General features: G+C 47.4%; 1 pseudogene; it reads right to left on the bottom strand.

The window, feature by feature from the left end:
* Positions 1 to 26930, bottom strand: part of LOC123929382 — a 49362-nt pseudogene that overhangs the window by 8539 nt on the left and 13893 nt on the right.

The following is a 26930-nucleotide window of genomic DNA, read 5'->3' on the forward strand; positions in this document are numbered from 1 at the left end:
ACTCTGCAGGAGGCTGGACAGCTGCCTGGCATGGTCCTTATTTCTCAGCCTGTCTGCCTGCTGCTCCTTCCTCACTCTGCAGATACAAACTACCCCCTCTCCCTCCCATCAGCACTGTGCTCAGTGCTGCACATTCAACTAAGCTCCAAGAAGGGCTGCTTGCTGGGCCTGTGTGTGTTTCTGGACATCTAGAGAGCAAATTCTGCACCTACGTGGCATGGATCCCTGAATATGACTAGGCTTTTGGGAAACCCTCTGTGATGTTTTTGACCTACGCATTGACTTAAGGAAGGTCCTTATTAAAATATATGTCAAATGCCCAAATAAATGCCCATATATTGGGCAGCTCAGTCGGTTAAGCGTCGGCCTTCAGCTAAGGCTTTGATCTCAGGGTCCTGGGATCCAGACCCACGTCAGGCTCCCCGCTGAGCAGGGGAGTCTGCTTCTCCCTACTGCTCTCTCTTGCTTGCTCTCTCCAAATAAATAAATAAATAAAATCTTAAAAAGCAACAACGAGAACTTGCATACCTGAAGGTGCTGCTGAGTATTCTTGAAGACATCGTCGATGACCACAGTGTGAGCACAGACGTACAGAAGGACTCGCTAGTGTTCACCTCGAATGTAGTAAACGGTAAGAGAACTGGTCCATCTGAAAGACCAAGTCATGGTCTGGAAGACAAAGGCAAGACCAGCAAGACACTGAGTGTGCCGAACCCAGAACTGTGAAGCCAGGCACCCCTGGTGCAGTCTCTGGAGGGGAAGGATTTCACATCATCAGTCCAAAGTGAGGGAAATCACTTCAAGAACATCCTCAAGCACATGCTAGGGCCTGGAGGGCTCTCGAATCCATGATGCTGAGTGAAAGGGGCCACACACAGTGCAGGGTCAGTCCAATCCATAGAGACGGAAAGGAGCCCAGGGGCTGCTGGGGGCCTGGGGAAGGTGGTCGGGGAGTGACGGCGAGAGGATATGGATTTCTTCTGTGGGGGATGAAAATGTTCTGGAATCAGACAGTGGTGACAGCCGCACAACCTTGTGAACATGCTAAAAAGCAATGGATGGTGCGCTTTAAAGGGGTCACTTTTATGAGGATGTGGAGAAATTGGAACCACTGGCACTCTTGGTGGGAATGTGAAATCGTGCAGCTGCTGTGGAAAACCCCAGGGAGAGCTCTCCAAACACTGAAAGCAGAATTAGCGTATCATGCAGCAATGACACTTCTGGGTACCTAGCTCAAAGAACTGGAAGCAGGGTCTCAAAGAGACAGTCACACGCCCATGTTTAGAGCAGCATACTTCACAGAAACCAGAAGGTAAAAGGACGCCAAGTGTCCCATGACGGATGAAGGGATGAACAACATGTGAGTGCTGTTCAGGCTTCCACAGGAAGGCAACCAACGCTCTACAACGTGGATGGACCTTGGGGACATCATGTAAGCGAAATCCACCAGTCACAAAATGACAAATACGGTAGGATTCCACGGACATGGTCCCAAGAGGAGTCAGATCCATAGAGACAGAAAGTGGAATGGTGGTTGCCAGGGGCAGGGCTGGGGAACGGGGAGTTGTTCAATGGGTAGGGAGTTTCCATCTCACGAGATGAGTTCCAGGTGTTGGTTGCACCACAGTGTGACTGTACCTACTACGACGCTGTACACTTCAAAATGGTGAAGATGGTAAATTTTAGGGATGCCTGGTGGCACAGTTGGATCAGCAACTGACTCTTGGCTTTGGCTCAGGTCGTGATCTCAGGGTTGTGGCATCCAGCCCGACATTGGCCTCCAGGAATAGTCTGCTTAAGACTCTCCTCTGCCCTTCCCTACCCTCCCTTTCAAATAAATAAATAAAGATTTAAAAGAAATATGAGGGGCACCTGGGTGGCTCAGTCATTGAGTGTCTGCCTTCAGCTCAGGTCATGATCCCAGGATCCTGGGATCGAGCCCCTGCCAGGCTCCCTGCTCCTCAGGAAGCCTGCTTCTCCCTCTCCTACTCCCCTTGCTTGTGTTCCTTCTCTCGCTGAGTCTTTCTCTGTCAAATAAATAAATAAAGTCTTTTTTTTTTTAAAGATGGTAAATTTTACTTTATGTGTATTTTACCACAATTTTAAATTTTAAGAAGGTAAATTTAATGGTATGTGAATTATACCTTGCTTAAAAAAGAAAAGGAAGTCAACAGTAAACAGAAAGAACGTCCTATCCTCCTAATCCCCAGAACCTAGACTGCTCAGTACCTGACACACAGTGAGCACTTAATATTGTGAAATTCAATTTACTTTATGAAAATATATGGAAGGGGGAAGTTACAGTATAGTTACTAAGGAACTTCATAAGAAAGATAATTATTCAGCTGGGAATATCTGTATTTGTTCTTCATATACCAATTCCTCTGGAAGAATGAAGCACAAAGGGACAAAATTACCTAAGCATGATTAAAAATTCCATATTCAGGGTGCATGGGTGGCTCAGTGGGTTAAAGCCTCTGCCTTGGTTCAAGTCATGATCTCAGGGTCCTGGGATCGAGCCCCACATCGGGATCTCTGCTCAGCCTGCTTCCCTTCCTCTCTGCCTGCCTCTCTGCCTATTGGTGATCTCCATCTGTCAAATAAATAAATAAAATCTTTTTAAAAATCCATATGACCAGGAATAAATCCAAGATAAAAATTTTCTGAAATGAAAAATTAGAGGTATTATAAATCTATTACTTTTAATTCAATAGTAGCTTACTTCTGCATATTTTTTGTGTGCAAAGTCTTTTATAAAAAATCATGGATGTGATGAAAACACTTTATAAAAACTGTGGATACATACAAAAAGAGTGCTACTCAGAAATAGAAAGTAATGAACTAGCAAGCCAGGAAGAGACATGGAGAAATCTTAAATGCATTTTGCTAAGTGAAAGGAGCCAACCTAAGGAGACTTCACAGTGGGGACACCTGTGTGGCTCAGTTGGTTAAGTGTCTCCCTTTGGCTCAGGTCATGATCCCAGAGTCCTAGGATTGAGCCTTGCATTGGGCCCCCTGCTCAGCCAGGAGTCTGCTTCTCTTTCCCTCTCTCTCTCTACCCCTCCCCCAACAGGTGTTTTTTCTCTCTCTCTCTCTCTCTCTGACAAATAAATAAATAAATCTTAAAAAAAAAGGATTTCACATTGTATGATTCCAACTACATGATATTCTGTAAAAGCAAAACTATGAAGACAGGGGGGGAAAGTGGTGGCCGGGGAGCGAGGGGGTGAAGGCAGGGATGGAGAGTGGGGCACGAGGGATTTGAAGGCAGTGACACAAGTCTGTAGGACACTGCAATGGTGGATATACCTCATCATACCTTAGTCAAAGCCCAGAGAATGTCACACCACCAGGCGTGAACCCTCAAGTAAAATATGGATGTTAGTTAACAACAGTCAACATGGGCTCATCACCTCTAACAAATGTCCCCCATTAATGAAGATGTTAACAAAAGGGGAACCTGGTGGGGCACACAAGGGAGTATATGGGAACTCTGTACTTTTCATTTCGTTGGCTATCAATCTGAACTGCTCCAATAAATAGTCCTTAGGGGCGTGTGGCTGGCTCAGTCAGTAAAGCCTATGCCTCTTGATCTGGGAGTGTTCCAGCCCCATGTTGGGTGTAGAGATTACTTAAAATAAAAACATTCCATTTAAAAAATTAACCGAGGGGGCGCCTGGGTGGCTCAGCGGGTTAAAGCCTCTGCCTTCAGCTCAGGTCATGATCCAAGGGTCCTGGGATCGAGCCCCGCATCAGGCTCTCTGCTTAGCGCAGAACCTGCTTCCTCCTCTCTCTCTCTCTGCCTGCCTCTCTGCCTACTTGTAATCTCTATCTGTCAAATCAATAAAAAAAAATCTTAAAAAAAAATTAACTGAGGCCAAGTAATCGAATGTGGTAGCATCTAAAGTGATGGCTAAGTGATCAGAGACTTTTAGCAACTGACTCACTCAGGATTGACAGGACCTCCTTGCTCCAGCAGCGCTCACACTCATTGAAAGCACACGGTATCCGCTGACGCTGGGCCCTAGTGTTACCGTTCGTGGTGAACGGTTATGGAGCTAGCCGGCTCTTACAGCAACCTTCCAAACGCGAAAACAAAACGCTATGGTCCAAAGCAGATTTCACTGCGTTCGACAATCATCAAAGATTCCTTCTCATAAATGCGTGACACCTTGTTTTCTTGGTGGAAGTCGGTATCCAGGGTTATGCCTACTTACCAGGAGCACTCTGAATTATTCCAGGACTCTGGGGTAAGGCAGGGACCCCAAAGGAAAAGGAGGAGGCTGCAGGCAGAGAGAGAGGCAGGAACACACTTGTTGAAGCCCCTTTGGTGAGAACAAATCAGAAGTAACAAAAAGCGCCATCCATAACAGGGCACCGGTTGAATTTAAAATGAGGAAGTGGTTCTACACGCCCTGATACAGAAAACCCTCTGAGACATACTAAGTGGTCATGCAGAAGATCTGACCGGTAAAGAAAACAAAACCTAGCATGTGTGGTGTGTGGGTGCACACACACAGACGTGTCCACAGATGCCCAGGAAAAGGTCTGGAAAGATATACAGTTATACCAAAATGAAACGGTAGTCACTTCCAGGAAATGGATTTGGCATGGTCTGTGCGAGAAGAGGAATCTGCCTGAAAGTGTTTTTTTTTTTTGTTTTAACTTATTTATTTATAGAGGGGGGAGGGCCCAAAGGAGAGAGGCAGAGAGAATCCCAAGCAGGCTTCATGCCCAGTGCAGAGCCCCATGAGGGGCTCAAGCTCACAACCCTGAGATCACAATCACAACCCCAGCTGAAATCAAGACTCAGACACTTAACCCACTGAGCCACCCAGGTGTCCCTGCTTTCTTTTTTTTTAAAGAGCACCTATTATTTTTTTTCCATTTTATTTTTTCAGCGTAACAGTATTCATTCTTTTTGCACAACACCCAGCGCTCCATGCAAAACGTGCCCTCCCCATTACCCACCACCTGTTCCCCCAACCTCCCATCCCTGACCCTTCAAAACCCTCAGGTTGCTTTTCAGAGTCCATAGTCTCTTATGGTTCGCCTACCCTTCCAAAATTTTTTTTTAATAAACATATAATGTATTTTTATCCCCAGGGGTACAGGTCTGTGAATCGCCAGGGTTACACACTTCACAGCACTCACGATAGCACTTACCCTCCCCAATGTCCATAGCCCCCTCCCCCTCTCCCAATCCCACCTCCCCCCAGCAACCCCCAGTTTGTTTTGTGAGATTAAGAGTCATTTATGGTTTGTCTCCCTCCCAATCCCATCTTGTTTCATTTATTCTTCTCCTATCCCCCTAACCCCCCATGTTGCTTCTCCATGTCCTCATATCAGGGAGATCATATGATAGTTGTCTTTCTCCGATTGACTTATTTCACTAAGCATGATACGCTCTAGTTCCATCCACGTCGTCGCAAATGGCATGATTTCATTTCTTTTGCTGGCTGCATAGTATTCCATTGTGTATATATACCACATCTTCTTTATCCATTCATCTGTTGATGGACATCTAGGTTCTTTCCATAGTTTGGCTATTGTAGACATTGCTGCTATAAACATTCGGGTACACGTGCCCCTTCAGATCACTATGTTTGTATCTTTAGGGTAAATACCCAGTAGTGCAATTGCTGGGTCATAGGGTAGTTCTATTTTCAACATTTTGAGGAACCTCCATGCTGTTTTCCAGAGTGGTTGCACCAGCTTGCATTCCCACCAACAGTGGAGGAGGGTTCCCCTTTCTCCATATCCTCGCCAGCATCTGTCATTTCCTGACTTGTTCATTTTAGCCATTCTGACTGGTGTGAGGTGATATCTCATTGTGGTTTTGATTTGTATTTCCCTGATGCCGAGTGATAGTTTGACTTCTTCTTTACCAATTTGGATGCCTTTAATTTCTTTTTGTTGTCTGATTGCTGAGGCTAGGACTTCTAGTACTATGTTGAATAGCAGTGGTGATAATGGACATCCCTGCCGTGTTCCTGACCTTACCGGAAAAGCTTTCAGTTTTTCTCCATTGAGAATGATATTTGTGGTGGGTTTTTCATAGATGGCTTTGATAATATTGAGGTATGTGCCCTCTATCCCCACACTTTGAAGAGTTTTGATCAGAAAGGGATGCTGTACTTTGTCAAATGCTTTTTCAGCATCTATGGAGAGTATCATATGGTTCTTGTTCTTTCTTTTATTAATGTGTTCTATCACATTGATTGATTTGCGGATGTTGAACCAACCCTGCAGCCCCGGAATAAATCCCACTTGATCGTGGTGAATAATCCTTTTAATGTACTGTTGAATCCTATTGGCTAGTATTTTGGCGAGAATTTTTGCGTCTGTGTTCATCAAGGATATTGGTCTGTAGTTCTAAAGGGCACCTATTATTTTTAACAGGAAGAAAAAAAGGGGGGGGGCCTGCGTGGCTCAGTGGGTTAAGCCTCTGCCTTTGACTCACGTCATGATGTCAGGGTCCTAGGATTGAGCCCCACATCGGGCTCTCCACTCAGCAGGGAGCCTGCTTCCCCCTCTCTCCCTGCCTGCCTCTTTGCTTACTGGTGATCTCTCTCTCTGTGTCAAATAAATAAAATTTTTAAAAATAAAAGAGAGAGAAAACCAATACAGGAACGGGAAGAGAAAGGAACAGAAAGGAGGTGTCGTAAAGGTGCTAAACAAATTTGCGGAGGGAGGTGGTCTAGAAGAGTTGAGTTCTACAGTGAGCCCAAGGCTAACAGGGGCCCAAACCCCTGGCATGCAGGACACTTGCTCTCATTAGCGATATCCCCGGGTGTCATGCTAACTGGCTAAACAAGCCAAAAGTCTTCACAGGCTCTAAAACTTGATCTATCTTTCATCCTGGGCAAGCCCAAGTTTTGTCCTTGAAATCCACTGCTCAAAGTAAACCCCATTTACAGAAACGAGGCTGGCAGTTGTCTGCATCTCCCACTAGGAGTTTCCCATCATCCTCCTCATCACTACCATCCTTGCCACCACCACCGTCATCGTCTAGATGTGAACACCCGTCCAGTGCTCGCTATGTGTCAGGAACTACATTAAACACTTTACGTGCATCCGATCACTTACAAATCTTCCAAAGGCAGAGTCTACAGGAAAAAAGGGAGGTGAATCCTAGGAAGCAATTTTCAGTGCCAGGTGGAGGAGGAAGGGAAAAACTCTCCTCCTCTTCCTTCTCTTGGTAAATGGTAATATTTGTGCGGCAAAGGCAGATGCCAGTCGAGCCCCTGGTGCCTTTCTCAGTGCCTTTCCCTTTTTCATACCTTTTGCTTTCTGGTCCATCTCTGAATGCACAGTTTGAGGAGCCCATAAGAGTTTTAGGAACTTGTGAAGAGGTATCAAGCCATCTAAGGCAGAAGAGGTGAGGAGAGGAGGGAAAGGGGAAAGGCATGGAGGAGCGGAGGAGGAAGTGAGAAAGAAGGGGAATGGGGAGGAGAGGGAAAGATTGACCTTGAGTCTCCCACAAGAAAGGGCACCCTAGGTAACAGACAAAGCAGGTCCGGAATTTCCTGCCTGGGAAGCAACCCTGTCGGACCCAGATGTCAGGCCCAGACGCAGCACTCCTCTGACCCATGTCCCGCCAGAGCACTGAACTTCAAAACATACAAGTCTATTATTAGTTCAAAAGGATATTTCTGGTAGTATTTTTTTCTTCCATATGCATAAAATCCCCTTATTTCACAATGCTTTTAAAGCACTAGAGGACATGAAAAACCATGTTACACTCCCTTACCAAAGGATACACGTTGGCGCGGTCATCCTTTCAAACAACATGTCCTCGCTGGTAGACACCAGTGATTTCTTGGGAATCTCTTCTATGGACTGGAATTCTTCCTCTCGTCGCTCACTTAAGTCTGATCATCTTTTTACCTCTCTTCTTTCCCGTCCCAGTTCATCCTGGGGCATCTGGTCGATTTTCTCCCCAAGCTTGCTTGAGGGCTGTGTTTCAGGGAAACTAATCTCTGCTTCCTCAGAACCGCTTTGATCCAAATCAAGAAATTTTCCTTTTGAGCTCAAGTCTCTTAAAAGCTCATTTGTTTCCAAATGTTCTGATTCTAACGCATCCTTTGACTCGCCAAGGGTTCTCTTAAAAAAGAAATAAAAGAAGATTGTGATTCCAAAGACAGTACAGAGCTGCTTCATTCCCTCCTTTACTTTTCTTTCTGTTCCTACTCAGCCAGCCTTAGTGCTCGCCTCACACTGGAACTCTGATCTGTTTCAAAAAGGTACCTGGGGGGTGCCTGGGGGGCTCAGTTGGTTAAGTGTTTGCCTTTGGCTCATGTCATGATCCTGGGGTCTAGGATGGAGCCCCACATTGGGCTGCCTCCTCAGTGGGGCGTCTGCTTCTCCCTTTCCTGCTCTCCCCCTGCTTGTGCTCTCTCTCACTCTCTCTGTCAAATAAAAAAGTAAAATCTTAAAAATAGTAATAATTTAAAAAAATTAAAAGGAGCGTGGGACACTTCGTACTTAAATAACATGAATCATGCATGTGCCAAGTTTACTCTTGGCCTCCGAGCAGAACCACACAGCAAAACCCTTCTTCTAAGTGGCACTGGTCACCTCCAAGGATGGGCGAGTCACAGTCACTTCTCCTTGGACCACAACTGAGTTCTCCTTCAGGGGGAGAGCCTACATTACTATGATCACGCTGACTCTGTTCTAAGACAAGTGCATTCCACCTAACCCCTAGGAACTCTTTCTGTCAGCTCCTCTGCACACCTCCCCCAGGAGGCCTTCCCTGACCATCCTCCTAGCTGGGCTAAGTGTCCTTGATTTTTGTTTTGTAAATATCTCCCATGCATCACTCAATCACTGCACTTAGGATATTGTTTTATGGTGTTCATGTATCAGTCTACCTCCCTATACACCCTAGAGCTCCTTAAGAAATGGACTGTATCTTATTTGTATTATCCCCATAGCATGGCAAATGGTGAGCATTCCATGATTCTGAATGAATGAAAGAACAAATGAATGAATGAATGAATAGATGAATGACTTAAAATTACTACTTACTAGGGATGTTCCTGACATGCCTGACTGGGAATCAGTCAGGGTAAGTATCTCCCCTGCACCTGACATTCTTCTTTGTGGAGTTTCCTTTAGAGAAATATTGACCATAACCATTAGCAGTTCACTCTGTTTCCCATTTTAATTTCCTAGTGCATGAACCTATCAATGAACAGTGCAATACCTGCTCTGGTTCCTTTCCACAGGAATAAAAAGAATTTCATACTTCTGGGAACGCCTGTACCAAATCGGAAGCGTAGTGATGCCAGGGCCTCTCACCTTTCCAGGAATAATTTAGAGCCCTCTAACTCACTTTGTATATATCCATATTCCCACAGACAAGCAAAATGATAACCCAGGCATTAACAACAATTCTCATAATGTAAATAAGGACAGAAGCAGCGGTTTAGTGGTTAAACGCGTGGGCTTTGTAGTCGGTCTCTCCTAGCACCCAATCCTGGTTCCACCACTCACTTGCTCTGAGAACTTGGACAAGTCGCTGTACCCTCAGAGTGCATATTTCCACACAGGCAGGATAAAAGCAAGAACCCTAAATTCTGGGGTTGAGTTGACCTATGTAAAATGTTCAGTGCAGCTGCCGCAGAGGGCTTGAGAAAGGCAGCGATCGTTTACAAAGTTTAACAGCCTTCTAACATAGTCTCTCATTCATTTTTTTCAGCAACCTGGGGTTTGAGGCTCTGGGAGTTGAAATGACATAATGGGCTCACACCACTGGAAAGAAGCAGACCTCTCCAATGCTGGGTTCCTCCAGGTGGAAAAAGCATTGCTAAGATTTCAAGCCCAGGGCCTTGATTGTAGGGTCTGCTCTGACTGCAAACTTTGCCAGTGCATTTCGAACAGGGGCCCAAGGGAGGGGAGGAAAGTGTGGGGGGTCTGTGCGGGAGGGGAGGGGGACACAAAGGCGGAGGTGCTGCTCCTTCCTCCAGCTTAGGTCTCTCTGTGGCCGCCCTGGGCCCCTTCCCGGGTGGGGCGAGCGCCCCCAAACCCCGCGGGGCACCAGGCCCTCCCACACCAGGACCCCCAACCCTGAATCACAGAGTGCGCCCTCCAATGGCCTCAAAGGCCCTGCCCTCCCATAGCCTGGACTCCTCTGGCAACCAAGGTTTTCTCCTCCAGAGCTCCCTACCTGCGGTTGTCACCCCCAAGCCCCGCCCCAAGATAACTGCCACCAGGGCAGCAGCCTTAAACTGGAAGGCTCGAGAGTGGTCACATGTCCAAGGCTATGCCTCGATCCAGCCGGCACGCCCCCTGGCGGTCAGCAGGGGAGAGGCGCCGCCTGGGCCCTCCTACTGAAATTAGCCTTCCTTGTCCCAACCACTGTCTGCAGCTGCTCCCCCAACTTTTTCCAGAGGTGGCAAGGTCTGAGAAGCTGCATTGGTGGCTACCTGCAATTCTGACTTTCTGAAGACTAGGTATGAGCTCTTTGGTAAAATCCTCTTTGTCAAAAGCAAACTAAATATCCTGGCCTCCTGGACACAGCACAGATCAACCCTCCCCACTATCTCATGGGCATTACATGTTGTGTACAGTATTTCAGCTAGCTGGGAGGACACAGTATGTAGGCTACCATTATCTTGCTGCTCCTATCACAACAGGTGTCTTTGTTTCCAGAGGTTATTTCTCATACCTGAAGTCATCTCTACACCCAGGGTGGGACTCAAACTCACAGCCCTGAGACCAAGCATCACACACGCCACCAACTGAACCATCCGGGCAGCTCATCTTTTTAGAGGTTATTTCTAAAATTTGGCCTCAAAATTTTTTAAAGATTTTATTTACTTTTTTGTCAGAGAGAGATGGAGAGCACGAGCAGGGGGGAGGGGTTGCAGCAGAGGGAGAAGCAGACTCCCCTTTGAGCAGGGAAGCCTATGCGGGCCTCCATTTCAGGACCCCCGCATCATGACCTGAGGAAAGGCAGATGCTTAACACACATAGACATTCAGGGGTCCCAAAAATTCTGCCTTGAATTGTAAACCTGGCAATTATCAATTTATTTATTTATTATTAATTTTATTTATTATTCTTGTTAATTTTAATTTTATTTTATTAATTTTTTCATTTATTAATTTTTTATAATTTATTTTATTATTTATTATTATTAATTAGTATTTATTTTATTTTCTTATTTATTTACTATTTAAGGACAAGTTTAGGGAGTCTGTGACACTCACCCAGGCCCGCCGTGAGCCTGCTGTCTGGGACTGTAAATAGGAACATTTGCTGATAGAACTGTAGGCCAAGGTGGAAATGGCCCTCTGGACATGTATCTGGGGACCTAAAGAATCAGAAATGAAGAACAGTCACTGACTAACTAAACCTACATTCCCAGAGCTAAAAGCAGGTCCCTCTGAAAATAGAGAATTCCAAAAATAAAGTGAAAACGAACAATAGGAAAGTCAAATGACTCAAACATCAATATCAAAAAGCAAAGGCATGACATGACTGAAACAAAGCAGAAGGCACTCGAAAGTAGCCACTCTAAGATGGAAGGACTGATGTGATCAAAATAATTCGGAGAGAAAATAGGGTTTAAATACTGAATAAAAATAGGTCTCAATGATTGGGAAGACCCACGTCCATTTTAAAAACTGCAGCCCCCCCCCCCTTCCCGGCTGTCCAACCAGAACCTGGAAGGCACACACAGGTGCTGCAATGATGGGGGAGGCACAGAGACGGATGGAGGAGGCCCCCTGGTTGGGTGTCTGGGACCCAGGCGGCCCCATAGATTCTAGAAGGGGACCTTGGCCCTGACATCCCCAGGGCACAGAGCCACAGGGCACCAGGGCCCTCGCTGGTCTCAGCTCACTGTGCTTCCTGGAGCTGAGAGTGTCTACGAATGTTCCCCAGGAAAGACTTCACCTAGGCATTTGGTTGGGCAGACTTCAAGGGACTGGTCCCCTGGACAGTGATGTGATGTGCAGGAAAGGGGAGCCTCTAGGCTTCAGGATGAACAAGCTCGTTGTACCCCTAAGCCCCAAGAGCAGCAGTGGCCCAGATGACACAGTGTGGGAAACGGTCAACCTGCGCCTGCCTCCCTCCCTCCCCCCCACACAAAGACCCATCATGAGACCAACACAGTCAAAGTGCACAGTTCTTGCAGCTCCCCTTTCCTTCTGTGAATCCTTTCCTTTCTAATACCCCAGCCAAATCTGAAGGTGCTTAAAATAAAAGGTATTATGCTATGGTAATGAAAACATGTCATTTCTCTCTAGTGCTTTCCAACATGAAAGCTTGCCAAAACATGAGCTTTTATTTATTTACTTTTTTGAATGATTTATTTATTTATCTGTTTATTTATCTAATTTTTTATCTATTTATTTATTTGGAGAGGGAGCCTCTGTGCAAGAGAGGAGGGGCACGGAAGAGGGAGAGATGCAGACTTCCTGGTGAGCAGAGAGCCCAAACTGGGGCTCCATCCCAGGACCCTGAGTTCATGACAGGCAGTCAAGGCAGATGCTAGTGGACCTGGCCACCCAGGCTCCCTGAAACAGGAGCTGGTAACACGCGACCAAACCAGTTACGATTATATTATTGAACAGTGGACTTGGAGAACAAATAGAAGGAATATAAGTCATTTGAATGCTGCTTCTTTAACTATTTCCAGGGAAATAGGGCATGAACACCGGCCTCAGGTGTCCCTTTCGTTCAACTCCAGAAGCTACTGGAGCACACACCTCAGGTTGAGAAACGGTGCCATCATGTGACCCCATGTCCCCTGCATCAGGCAGGGAGCCTCCAGTGTCCCCTCGATACCAGCACCACCCCGTATGCACAGGGAAGCAGGGTTGGTCCTGGGGAGCTGTCTGTTTGCATGAGCACTGCCCTGCCTGTGTCTTCACACTTTTCCCAACAGCTCTGAGTTGGGGCAGTCAGAGCTATCCCCAAAGTCTCTTTATGTAAAGATTTTACTTAGTATTTGAGAGAGAGAGATCTTGAGTGCAAGAGCAGAGGGAGTGGGAGAAACAGACTCCCCGCAGTGCAGGGGGCCAGATGAGGGGCTTGATCCCAGGACCCTGGGATCAGGACCCAAGCCAAAGGCAGAGGCTTTAACCCACTGAGCCACCCAGGCGCCCCTGTGAATAGGTTTATTACCAGTGCCTTGAACGCCCTGGCATCCGCAGCAGCATCTTCCTCCTCCTCCTCCGGGTTTTCAGAGTCAGTGTGCTTGGACTCCTCCACCAAGTTGACCCCCTTACTGGGGGTGCCACCCCCAGCGGCGGTGCCGGCGTCCCCCCAGGTCCCACCCTCATGGCCAAAGTCCCCGCGTCTTTGCCCCCTTTCTCCTGCTGCAGGCGCATGAGGTGCAGCAGCGGGAACTCCAGCAGGTTCGCAGGCTGGTGCCTCGCCACCTGCCACCTGCACCGCGCAAAGCCCTGCAGCAGCTCAGTCAGTCCCCGGGGTCTCCATGCCTCCTGTCTGCCCCCAGGCTGCCCTCGCTGCCTGCTTGGACGGGCCTGCGGCCCTGTGGCCGCCAACCAAGCGCGCTAGGCCAGCGCTGGAGGCGCTCCTCGCTCCTAGCCGGGCGCAGCCGGCTGGCAATCTTCCTGGCTCAGGGCGCTCCTTGGCTCCCTTTGGTGGTGGTGGTGGCCGCTGAGCCAGCGCGGCCCTCGGGCAGCTTCCTCCAGCCCCCGCCCCCTTCTCTCCCCACCCCTCCCACTCTCAACCATTGTTCATTTTTGTTAATGATTTTTGTTTGTTTGTTTGTTTGTTTGAGAGAAAGAGCACACGTGAGTGGGGGAGGGGGAAGGGCGGGGCAAAGAGAGCACAGAGCTTGCCTCAGGGCTCAATTGCAAGACCCTGAGATCAGGACCTGAGCCAGAGCCAAGAGTTGGGCACTTCACTGAGGGTGCCGCCCAGGTGCACCTACCCTGTTTTGTTTTGTTTTTTTAATTTCTGGAGAGGGGCGCCTGCGTGGCTCAGTTGGTTGAGCAACTGCCTTCAGCTCAGGTCATGATCCCCGACTTCCAGGATCTCATCCTGCATCTGGCTCCAAGCTCCTTGGGGAGTCCACTTCTCCCTCTGACCTTCTCCTCTCTCATGCTCTCTCTCACTCATTCTCTCTCAAATAAATAAAATCTTTTTAAAAAATTTCTTGAGGCTTGTTTTTTGGGCTTGAATGTGGTTGATCTCATGACTATTTCCTGCGTCCTTGGGTATTCTGCATTTGTTGGGCGTTGTGTTCGAGTGCCAAACAGGTCAAGTAGCTTGAATGGATTTTTACATACATACATATATATATCTCCACTTTTTTTTTAAACTTCTGTTACTTGTAAATTAAGGTTTTTATTTTTCTCTTTATGCTATCCTGTCTCAGAAGTGCTGCTTTTTGCTGCCTGGTAGTGTCTTTAACATTACCTCCCATGGAGAGATAATATCCAAACTAATAAAATTAGAAATGACTCTAAATACTAAGAACTGTATTGGAGTAAGAACAGAATAACTACCCATCAAAAAGTAGACTTATATGATCTCTTTGAAAATCCCAATGCATTTTTTTTACAGAAATAAAAACGGCTATCGTAAAATTCATATGGAATCACAAGAGAACAAGGATAGCCAAGACAATCTTGAAAAAGAATGAAGTTGGAGTTCTCACAGTTCCTGGTTTCGAAACTTATCATAAAACAACAATACTAAAAGCAACGGAGTACTCGAATAAAGACAGACCTATAGGGCGCCTGGGTGGCTCAGTAGACTAGGCTGCTGCCTTCGGCTCAGGTCATGATCTCAGGGTCCTGGGATCGAGTCCCACATCAGGCTTTCTGCTCAGCAGGGAGCCTGCTTCCTTTTCTCTCTCTCTGCCTGCCTCTCTGCCTGCTTGTGATCTCTCTGTCCAATAAATAAATAAAATCTTAAAAAAAAAAAAAAGACAGACCTATAGGTCAATGGAAAGAACAGGGAATCCAGTAATAAGCTCTCATCTAAATGGTCCAATGATCTTTGGCAAAGGTGCCAAGATCATTCAATGGGGAAAGGAGAGCCTTTTTAACAAATGCTTTTAGGGAAATTACAAATTCACAAGCAACACAATGAAGTGTACACTTACTTTACACCATATACAAAACTTAACTCAAAATGAGTCAAAAACTTAAATGTAAGAGCTACAACTATACAACTTTTAGAAGAAAACAGGGGAAAGTCTTTATGATATAGGACGTGGAAATGAATTCCTTGATATGACAGGAAAAGCTCAGGCAGCAAAAACACAGAAAAAGTGAATACATCAAAATTGAAAACTTTTGTGCATAAAGGACATAATCAATAGAGTGAAAGGCAGCCTACAGAATGATAGAAAATATTTGCATATCATATATTTGATAAAGGTTTAATATCCAGAATACATAAAAACTCCTTCGATTCAACAGCAAAACAATCCAATTAAAACAATGATCACGGAAGCCTGGGTTGCTCAGTGGGTTAAGTGTCTGCCTTCAGCTCAGGTCATGATCCCAGAGTCCTGAGATCAAGTCCCATATCAGGCTCCTTGCTCAGCAGGGAGTCTGCTTCTCCCTCTGCCTGTTGCTCCTCCTGTTTGTGCTCATTTTCTCACAAATAAATAAATAAAATCTCTAAAAAATAAATAAGTAAAATAAAACCAAAAAATGGGCAAAGGACTCGAATAGACATTTTTGCAGTAAGATGCAGAAATATCCTATAAGTTCATGAAAAGTTGTTCAACATTAGGAAAATGCAAGTCAAAAGCAAAATGAGATAGCACCTCACACCCACTGTGATAGCTACTATCAAAAAAAGAAATAACAAGTGTTGTGAAGGATGTGGAGAAAAGAGAATCCTTATGCACTACTGTTATATTAAAAAAGGTGTAGTTACTGTGAAAACCAGTATGGAGTTTCCTCAAAAAATAAATACAAAATTTCCACAATATCTAGGAATTTCACTTTTGGTTTTATACCTATCACAAACAGAATTATGTCCCTCCAAATTCCTAAATCCTAGTAGCTCAGAAAGTGATTGTATATGGATACAGTCTTTAAAGAGATAATTAAATTTCTTTTAAAGATTTATTTATTGGGGCACCTGGGTGGCTCAGTGGGTTAAAGCCTCTGCCTTCAGCTCGGGTCATGATCCCAGGGTCCTGGGATCGAGCTGCACATCGGGCTCTCTGCTCAGCGGGGAGCCTGCTTCCTCCTCTATCTCTGCCTGCCTCTCTGCCTACTTGTGATCTCTGTCTGTCAAATAGATAAATAAAATCTTTAAAAAAAAAAGATTTATTTATTTGACAGATAGAGATTATAAGTAGGCAGAGAGGCAGGCAGAGAGAGAGAGGAGGAGGAAGGGGGCTCCCTGCTAAGCAGAGAGCCCGATGTGGGGCTCGATCCCAGGACCCTGGGATCATGACCTGAGCTGAAGGCAGAGGCTTTAACCCGCTGAGCCACCCAGGCGCCCCATAAAGAGATAATTAAATTTAAATGAGTTTGGCCCTAACATAGTATGACTGGTGTTTTAATAAGAAAAGGAAGTTAGGATATAGATTTACCTAGTAGACAGACAATACAAGGAGAAAATGGCCATTGATAGGATAAGAAGAAGAGCCTGAGGAGAAATCAAACCTATGATCTAAATTATTATGATCCCGGGGCGCCTGGGTGGCTCAGTGGGTTAAAGCCTCTGCCTTTGGCTCAGGTCATGATCCCGGGGTCCTGGGATGGAGCCCCGCGTCAGGCTCTCTGCTCCGCGGGGAGCCTGCTTCCTCCTCTCTCTCTGCCTGCCTCTCTGCCTAGTGGTGATTTCTTTCTGTCAAATAAATAAAAAATAATAAAAAAAGAAATATAACTTTAAATTATTATGATCCCCCAATATTTAAATGTTAGAATTGTAATACCAAATGTGATGGTGTTAGGAGTTGAGGCCTTTGGCAGGTAAATAGGTTGAGGGTAGAATATTCATGAACAGGATTAGGGCTTTTATAAGAAAGATCCCACAGAGCTGCCCAGCCCCTTCTACCATGGAAAGACACAGTGAGAAGTCTGCATCTTGTAAGAGAGCCCTCACCCAAACACGCCTCCAAAACTGTGAGAAATGCATTTCTGCTATTTATAGGCTACCCAGTCAGTGGATTTTTGTTACTGTAGCCCGAAGGGACCAAGACACCAACTCTGAAGCATTATTTGTAATAACCAAAAGAGGTAAAAGCAATCCAAATATCTATTTACAGCTGAATAGAGAACTAAAAGTAGAATACTATTCAGCCTTTAAAAAGGGTAGGAAATTCTGACACCTGCTACCTGTGTAAAGCTTAAAGACACTATGCTTAGTGAAATAAGACAGTCACCGGAAAACAAAAACAAAAACCCCAGTACTTCATGATTCTACTTATAAGAGGTTCCTAGAGTAGTTAAATTCAAAAAGACAGAAAGTAGAATGGTGATTGATGGGCCGCAGTGAGGGGGAAATGACGGGTTCTTCCACGGGTATAGAACTTCTGTTTTGCAAGACGGAAAGCGCTCTGGAGATTGGTGGCACAATGCGAATGCACTTAACACTACTGAACTGCATACCTAAAAATGGTTAAGACAGCAAACTTTATGTTATATGGGTTCTATCGCAATATTAAAAAAAAAGGTTAATGCAATGTGATGATCCTATGTAGCTGTTAGCAGGTGTTGTTGTCTTGAACATCAATATGAACACTGATTTGAGTATAGTGTTAGATACATAAAAATAGTTGCCAGATAAAGTACATGATACCTAGTTCAATTTCAATTCAGATAAAAATGGATAATGTTAGTATACATGAATCCCAAGTATTGTATGGCACATGCTTATACTAAAAATAACATTTGTCCTTTATCTGAGAAGCATATATAACTGTGTCCTCTGTGTTTTTATTTGCTACATATGGAGATTCTAATACAAATGCACATGTTCATGATGCCTTGCCATAAAGAGTGCATGCTGTTCCATGTAAAAGAAATGTAGTATCTAATATTTGAGTATTTAGAATTGTAAAGTGTGGGTACATCTGAGATGTCCAGTGACATTCTGAGTACCGTAGGTGGCCCTGGTAAATAATAGATATTTATTATTCATTATATTCCTATAAATAATAATTTCAACTTCTAGTCTTTACTCTGGTTTCTTAATCACTCTCCTATGGCATGTGAAATATTTCCACATTTAAACCTATTTGCCTCATTTTGAAATATGATTTTTTTGGTAGAGGTAATAACTTAAAACTATGTCCTGAAGAAAAAAAAATACCTGAGATGGAACGTAATTGCTTTACATGTACATACACACACATACACAGACTCATTTCTGTGACCAAATAAATCAAAGTTAAATCAGTTAAACTTTGCCCCTTAAAGAACTGGAGCATCAACAACAAATGAAGCCAACCCCACATACAAGATGGGAAATAATCAAGATTATTGCAGAGATCAATGAGATAGAAACTAGATACAGAAGAACACATCAACGAAACTAGAAGCTGGTTTTTTGAAAGACTCAATAAGATCGATAAACCACTGGCCGAACTAATCCAAAAGAAAAGAGAGAAGATCCAAATTCATAAAATTATACATGAAAAGGGAGAGATCACGACTAACACCAAGGAAATAGAAACATCATCAGAAATTATTATCAACAGTTACATGCCAATAAGTTAAGCAACCTAGATGAAATGGATGCATTCCTGGGAACCTATAAACTTCCAAAACTGAATCAGGAGGAAATTGACAACCTGAATAGACCAATATCTAGTAACGAGACTGAAGGAGTGATCAAAAACCTCCTAAAAAACAAGAGCCCTGGACCTGACGGGTTCCCTGGGGAATCCTAACAAACTTTCAAAGAAGAAATAATACCCATTCTCTTGAAGCTGTTTCAGAAAATTGAAGCAGAAGGAAAACTTCTGGACTTTCTTATGAAGCCAGTATTACACTGATCCCCAAACCAGGCAAAGACCCAACCAAAAAGGAGAATTTCAGACCAATATCCCTGATGAACATGGATGCCAAGACTCTGAACAAGACCTTCGCTAATAGGATCCAACAGTACATTAAAAAGATTATCCACTGTGACCAGGTGGGATTTATCCATGGGTTGCAAGGGTGGTTCAACATGTGCAAATCAACAAATGAGATAGAACAAATCAAGGAGAGAAGAACCACATGGTCCTCTCAATTGATGTAGAAAATTGACATGATAAACTTTGGAAAATTATCTACTGACTCTTAATCACTGTCACCCTAACTCAGATGAGTCAATCAAACAAAACAGTCATTTACAAATAAAGGACAGCAAAAAACACATGACATTTTTGATCAGAATGTCTGTGTTTGAATATAAGCTTTGCCACTTCTTGGCATTTTTTGGTTCTTGGACAGGTCGTATAACCTCTTCAGTAACATTGATAAGAATAATAATACCTACTTTGGGGGATCACTGTAAAAACTATAACGGAGTACAAAGTTATATATCAACCTATCTCATGATAGGAAAACATGTAGAAAGGCATTAGGACATGACTAATTTGAGAGGAATAAAGAAAGGTGAGCTCGACAGGAGGCTGGAGTGATACCAATGGAGGGTGGGAAGAAGTAGAAAGAAGGTTCTCAGGAAGCAAAGAGGAGAAATAGACATTAAAAGGCAGAAATGCATGGAAGGGATGAGGAAGACAAATCACAGATTTTCTACATATTTCTTGGTCTTTCTCACTTTTGACAAAACAAGTTAATAGAGAAAGAGAATCAGTTGTTATGAATAAAGGAATTGAGGGGCGCTTGGGTAGCTCAGTCCCATAAGCATCAGACTCTGAATACCTTGTCAAAATAGTAAAGTTAACACAACAACCGTGGTAGAGGCATTCAGTGAGAAAAGACTAGCAAATTTCATATTCAGTCCTGAAACAGCAATGCATTGATCTACGAGGAATTAAAAAGGGATCCTGTCAGTCTTACACTATTTACAAACATTAACACCAGTTGAATTAAAACACTGATTGTTTTCTGGCAATAGTGCAGGAAAATCTAGATAGCTCATGTGCAATGCTAGACACCTAGACTACCTAGAAACTCAGCATTTATTAAATGAAATTTAAACCATCTGTATCCAAAAAAAAAGATATACCAAGCAAGATAGATGTGATATATCTGGAAAAAATGAAAATGCAAATAACGGGCCATGAGTTCATTTCAGTAAGACACAAAAATTTCTTACAAATTAATCTGGAAAGACACAAAAAACAGAGTCTAAAAATGGGCAAAGATATGAATATACAGTGTACCAAGTGCAAATCCAAATGACTAACACCCTTGGGAGAAAGGAAACTGACTAATTACTAGGGAAATAGAAGTCAATATACTGATTTAACCCGAGAGAAAGTTTAAATGCTCCAGATTTCATGTTGATATGGACAGGAGGTGAAAGGGTAGGCTTAGATTTCTGGCTGAAATGTAATGTGAATTAACCGAGTTCAGCCTTCTGTTCTAAAAAGCCTCAGTATTATTACTCTGTAAAATGAGAATATGACAATACCTACTAAGAAAAAAAACCTATTCCTTTCCTAGAAAGCTATTCTGTAGAACCAAATGTACCAGTTTGTAAGAACTTATAAAGATAACTTTAAAAACTTATTTTTATTTATTTATTTGACACAGAGAGAGAGAGAGAGAGCACAAGTATGCAGAGCCGCAGGCAGAGGGAGAGGGAGAAGCGGGATCTCTGCTTAGCCGGGAGCCCAGTGTGGGGCTTGATCCCAGGACCCTGGGATCATGACCTGAGTCCAAGGCAGCTGCTTAACCAACTGAGCCACCCAGGTTTCTCTAAAGATAACTTTTACAGAGTTATTCAATGTAATGAAAAACAAAAATAAAAACAGGAACAACGAAAACCAACTCCGTATATGCGTGTATGAGGACGTACATTGGTACATATCTACATAGCTTTACACAGTCCCTGAAGCCCGAGAGAGGGTGAGGGGCCACACACCTGCTCATGGAGACTGGAGCCCCTAGCAGGAAGGCGGGAGGTGCTCAGCACGGCCTCCCAGGGCTGCCCTCAGCCCACTGGCACCGGGACTGCAGAGTGCTGGCCCACCTGACAGGCTCCCAGACTCCAGGCCTGGTCCTGCTCTACGGTTTTGCATGGAGATGCCACCCAGGGCACTGGCTGGTGACAGGGTCTCCATGCTATTGAGGTGGGCGGGCAAAGCAGGCACGTGACAGCAAGGCTCCCGCCTAAGCAGCCCTGACGAGTGTGGCCAGAGTACAACCTGTCAGAGCTGGAACATTCCAGAAGGCTCAGCAGCCAGGACCCTACTCGGGGCTGTACCACTCCACCTGGGCTAGAGGACAGCTTGTGGGCTTGGGGAGCCTTCCTGGGGCTGGTGGGAGTACGGGTCTGGACCCTGGAGCACAGCGAGGGGCCGCAGTGGCATTTCACATTTCTGGATCTACTTTTCTCCTCGTACCTGCATGGCAGGGACATAAAATTTTCCAGAATATCAGCAGCTTGGGTGGCCAAATGCAGATCTGTTGAAGGAAGGAGGGATGGGGCGAGGACGGACACCATCCCCCAGGAGCTGGTGGGAGAAGGAAGGAGGGACAGAGGGGGGACAGACACTATTCCCCAGGAGCTGGTGGGAGAAGGAAGGGGGTGACAGATACCATCCTCAGGGAGCTAGCAGAAGGAAGGAGGAATGGAGGGGGGCAGACATCATCCTGCGGAGCTGGTGGAAGAAGGAAGGAGGGACAGAGAGGGGGCAAAAACCATCCCACGGAGCTGGCAGAAGTGGCCTGAGGTCAGCAGCTGCAGCCACGTGGCCCCTTGTCAGTGACTGTGGTAAGAGGTTCGGGTGCCCAGGGTCTCAGGCGCCTGGCCCACCACACGCTGTCCAGAGTGGTCTGCTATCTGGCTTGAAACCCCCACTGACTATTTGCCACTTTCCAGACCTTGAACCCACCGTTTCCCCCCAACAGCCACCAACAGCCAGGGGCACCGTGTCTCACCAGAGATCCATTCCATCCCCACAGGGAGGACTGTCATGTACCGTGGGTGCTTCCAACTGCCGGAGAATGGTACCCACACCTTCCCAGACTCCCCGGAGCAGGCCAACATGATGGTGGATGCATGCTCAGGGTTTTGTTCCCAGAAGGTAAGGGCACTTGTGATGCGTGCACATGTGCGGTGCCCTGCACGGGGCAGGAACCCGGGCCGGACGCAGGTTTGGGATGGCCGTGTGGTCTGTGCTTGCGTGGGCACCCCAGGCTGGCCGGAGTGCTGTCCCCTGGGCCACGAGGCTGGAAGGATCATGCTTTCCCCGATGGCAGGTGTTAAACTGAGTGTTTGTTAGAGGGACGTGCTGGCTCAGGCTCGGGGAGAGTGGACGGCTTATCAGTTGTGCCGATGGACAGGGCTGGGCGCTGAACCCGGCGTAAGGGCCATGGTCTCACGTGTGTCTTTGTCTCAGCCGGGGCTCGGAGGTAATTCTGCAGAGGGCGGGCAGGGTGCAGAGGCCTCTGTCCAGGCCTCGTGAGAGAGCTCTAGGTGGGACACGGTGGTCAAGGCCAGGTGGGGCTGGTAAGCAACGGGACCCTCAGAGTGCTGAGGTCTGGTGTGCGGTCCAGTGGTCCACATGTGGGCCCCGGGGTATGGCAGTAGGCCGAGGTCAGGGCTGTTCCCATGTGCTGGGGACTGTGACCGGAGGCCACGTTAACAGTATGGGGCTAGGACGGGAGCGTCCTGGTGATGGTGGCACATATGTCCTTGTTCATCCGGTGGAAGCCACACCCCTCGCCATGTAGGAAGTCACTCTGCCCTCCTAACGGCCATGTCTGGCAGGTGCTGGGACATGCTGTGATTGTAGCTGAGGAAACAGCGGCAGAGAAGGTCACATATGCTGTCCAAGGTCACCTATCCCCTACGTGGGGGACCTGGGATTTGGACCCAGATAGGCCCCCTGGTTCTGACCCCGCTGCTGGCTTGGAGCTGTGGAAGTGGGCTTCTCGGGATGCCAGGGAGCCTGCCCTACCTGGTGCCTCTTGAGATGCATCCATTAGGGCGGAGAAGGAGCCTTTCCTGCACTTTCCAGCCCAAGCAGCAGCCTTTGGAGTGGTTCTCTGTGGCTCTAGCATTTCGGGGTATCTGGGTTGTCCTTGGGGGCTCATAGCATCCGGCTGAGGCCCGCGTTCCCATGCTCCACATGTGTGAGCAGAGCTGTGGGTGGAAGGCTGTGTGCACCTGCTACACGGGCCCTCCCAGGGCTTCTGCACACCTGCCAGAAGTCCGCAGCCCTGGGAGTGCCCACTGCCATCGCCAGTCCAAGGAGCTCGGCTGTACCAGACCTGGCCGCTCCATCTGCAAACCTGGAGGTGCCCCATGTGGCGGGTGACCCACTCTACCCTCCCGGTGCTCTGAGGGGGACACACTGCCCCCCACATGCTGCCTGAGCCAGAGGGGGTCGTGGCCGTGGAAGCAGGCACCCGTCCCATCCAGACGGTGCCGCGGTTCCTGCCGAGCAGCGTCTTGGGAGGGAACGGGCAGCTCCTGTTCCTCGCCCAGTGGGTCGGGCTCAGGGACCGCTCCGTCCTGGCACGGGCAGAACTTTCCCCATCTTGGGCTCCCTCGCGCAGACATCCTGGTGCTTTCGCGACCCTTCCCCCACTGTGTAGCACGTCTGTGGTTTTCAGTGTTCTGCTTTGGTGAGCGAGGCCACAGTGATTTCAGGGACCCCCACGGTGGAGCGAAGGCAGGGGTCCGGCTGGGCTTCTCGAGGACCGGTCTGGGTCACGCGCTGTCAGTGGCATTTGTAGCCCCAGAGGGGACATCTCCACCATGGTTTGTGGGTTGGTCGGGATGGTTCAGGAACATCACGATGTGGCCGGACAGAAGGACACGCGGGGCACCATCAGTGCCATGACCTCTGACTACCGGCGCGGGGCTCAACCAATGTCATGTGTGTCCGAGCACAGAGAGGCCATCTGGTCTGATATTCTGCGGCCATAGGGACAGACCTGCCCTGTCTCCATGCCTGGACCTGGGATGGCAGACATGGGGCCTCCAAGGGGCTCCAGCACCATGGGCAGACGGGCTGCTGGCCCCTGACGCTTCCACAGGGATCCTGCATGCAACGAGAGGTCCCCTCTCCCTGCACCTGCTCCTGGTCTGTCGGAGGGCGAGAATGAAGGGAGACAAGTGTGAGTGCTTCCTATAGATGACTGATGACTCGGGCGGGTCTTCTCGGGCTTTCCTGTGGTGCTGACCCGGCTCGTTCCCTGCACCACGGCTGTTCTGCCGGTCCCACCTGGATCCCAGCAGGTGCAGGTTGTCCCGGGTTGGGGGTGGGGCACTGCCTCTGCAGCAGGCCAGCAGTGGGGCTGTGAGCTTCTGGGTTTTGTGAATTAACCCTCTGGACCACGGGAGGTTTTTCCCTTTGCTAAAATGTTCGCTGGTCCTGTCTGCTGGTGACAACCTAGCACAGCCTTGGGGTTCTCTCACGATTTTGGCCATAAACCTGTCGATGTTACACCATGTGTGTCTTCAGAGGAAATTTATTGTGTTCTGGGGGTGGATGTCTATAAAGATAACACATATTTATTTTAGAAAATTTGGAAAACATGGAATTATATTAGAACTCACCAGTGACGTTACCACATCAGAGAAAAACACCAATGGCATTTAACATTTTTAGGTCTTTCGTTCAAAGGGTATGTTCCCGGAATTTGAATCTTTAACGTTGAATCTTTTGGGGCACGTGGGTGGCTCAGCCGGTTGAGCGTCCGACTCTTAGCTCAGCTCAGCTCATTGTCTCAGGGTCATGAGATGGAGTCCCGCCTCGGGCTCTGTGCTGGGGATGGAGGCTGCTTAACGGGGAAAAAAAAAAAAAAGGAATCTCTCCTTCCATTTTCCTTTGTTCCACGTGTCCCTCGTGGCATGAGCCCCCCCTCCTGCCCACTCTGGGCTCTTTCTTCATGGTTACAACCCATGCTGCCATGAACATTCCTGAAGGTCAACCTTTCAGTGGCTCATAATGCTCTCCTCACATCATCACACGTGGAGTCACTGGTGTGAGGGACTCGCGTGTCTCCTGCATCACTCGTGAGACTTCAGGTGCATTTCCACAAGCGAGTCACGTGGCCTCATTCCAAAGACGGTGGAAGGTGGCTTCAGAGTCTGTGACCTGGGTGCGTGTCCCTGTGCAGACACGTCCTTGCCTTGTGTTCCTGGCCAGTCTCATGGCCCTGAACCATGGCATTCTCACTGATTCTCAATGATGCCATTTGAAGCTGTGGGTTTCCATGGCAGAGGGGAGCATGAGCTGGTCCTGGCTCTGGGGCTGCCTTCCCAACCACACGGCTCCTGCTTTGCAGACGAAGAGCGTGTTCTCGTGATTCAGACCACGCAGGGGTTTCTAGAGAGAACGCCGGCCCCATGTCACACCGGGGCCACCAGCGCCCACACAAACAGGTGCGTCCTCTGTCCAGCACGTCTACGGGATGACGTTACTCCCACGGCCTTTCTAAACATTTCTGCCGAAACACTGCCTAAATGTCCTCTGGTTCAGGGCATCCTGACATGGACGTGTGAGCTTTCTTTCACCGTGGGCTCCGCGGCTAGTGAATTTCGACGCGTTCTGCCAAACTGCCCTCCAAACGCACATTGTCAACAGGATGCAAGTGTCCCTTTTTCTCTGCTGTGTTTCTAAATCTGGTATTTAATTTTGCTACATGGACGGCTAGAGAGCCGTCCTCGCCGGCTTTCCAGGAGTGTGGCTCACACTGGCTGTGTGTGCTGTGCCCATGTCTGGTTGGTTTCCCATTACGCTGTCTTTTTCCTTACTATGGAATTTGGGGATCTTCACCTTTGTCTTTTGAAACGTGCACGGGCAGGACACCCCCCCCCAACAGGACCACAGTTCACATTTCTCCTGACTTTTCCTCTGACGCGTCTGTGTCTCTCTTTTGTGCTCATCCCTCCCCTGCAGCAGCCGTGCTCTGGGGCTGTGTCCTCTGACTCCACACTCTCTCCCCAGGCAGTGGGGTTCACGTGGGACACTGGGCCCTGCCCGTTAGGGTCATAAATCCCTCAGGAGCATCTCCATTCTTTCTGGGCCCTGCCCGTGTGTATCTCCCTGTCTGCTTGATGTCACAAAGTGCCACCAACTCAGCAAACCCAAAACCACACTCAGGATCTTGCTTCCCAAACCTCGCCTTCCTTTCTGTCCTGGCAAACATGCTGTGCCATGCGCTGGGTCCCTCTCCTGTCACGGGCGTGGGGGGTGGTCTTCATCAGCTGCTCCCCCAACGATGGCTGCCACTCTGCTCTCCCCACCCCCTGCCGGCTACACTCTTATCAGCTCCAGGCCTTCCTCACGCAGCAACCAGACCCATCCCGACAACGCACAAATGGGGTCCCATCACCCACTTCTCGAACCATCAGGATAAAGAAGGCAGCTTTCCTGTGACCAACAAGACATGCACATGAAGTTGGCCTGACTGTTTTCTGCTCCCAGGCTAGCTCCCCATGCACCGTCCTCGGCCAGCTCTGTACCATGGGACCAGTCAGAACACTGGGTCTCCACACCTGTCTCAATGTCTCTGGCAGGTTTTGCCCTCAGTGGGGCTCGAAGCTGGCCCAGCCCTGGGCACATGCAGCGGAGCCTGCAGTGGGAAAGCGGGGAAGACAGGGCAGGAGGGCGCTGGGATGCCAGCGACATGCACTTTCTACGGGGCAACCATGTGGCCAGGCACACAGTCTGAGAGGGAATTCAGTTTCTACAAGCAATAAGGGAGGACAGAGGAGGGGGTGAAGTGGGGAGAAGAGAGGCCTCTCCCCCATTGGAGACACTGCCCTAGGGCAGACCCAAGACGAGCAAAGGGACACCACAAAGCCCTTCAGTGAAGTTGTCATCAGAACCACAA

This window comes from Meles meles, chromosome 18 (assembly GCF_922984935.1).
Source record: "Meles meles chromosome 18, mMelMel3.1 paternal haplotype, whole genome shotgun sequence".
Taxonomy (NCBI): Eukaryota; Metazoa; Chordata; class Mammalia; order Carnivora; family Mustelidae; genus Meles; species Meles meles.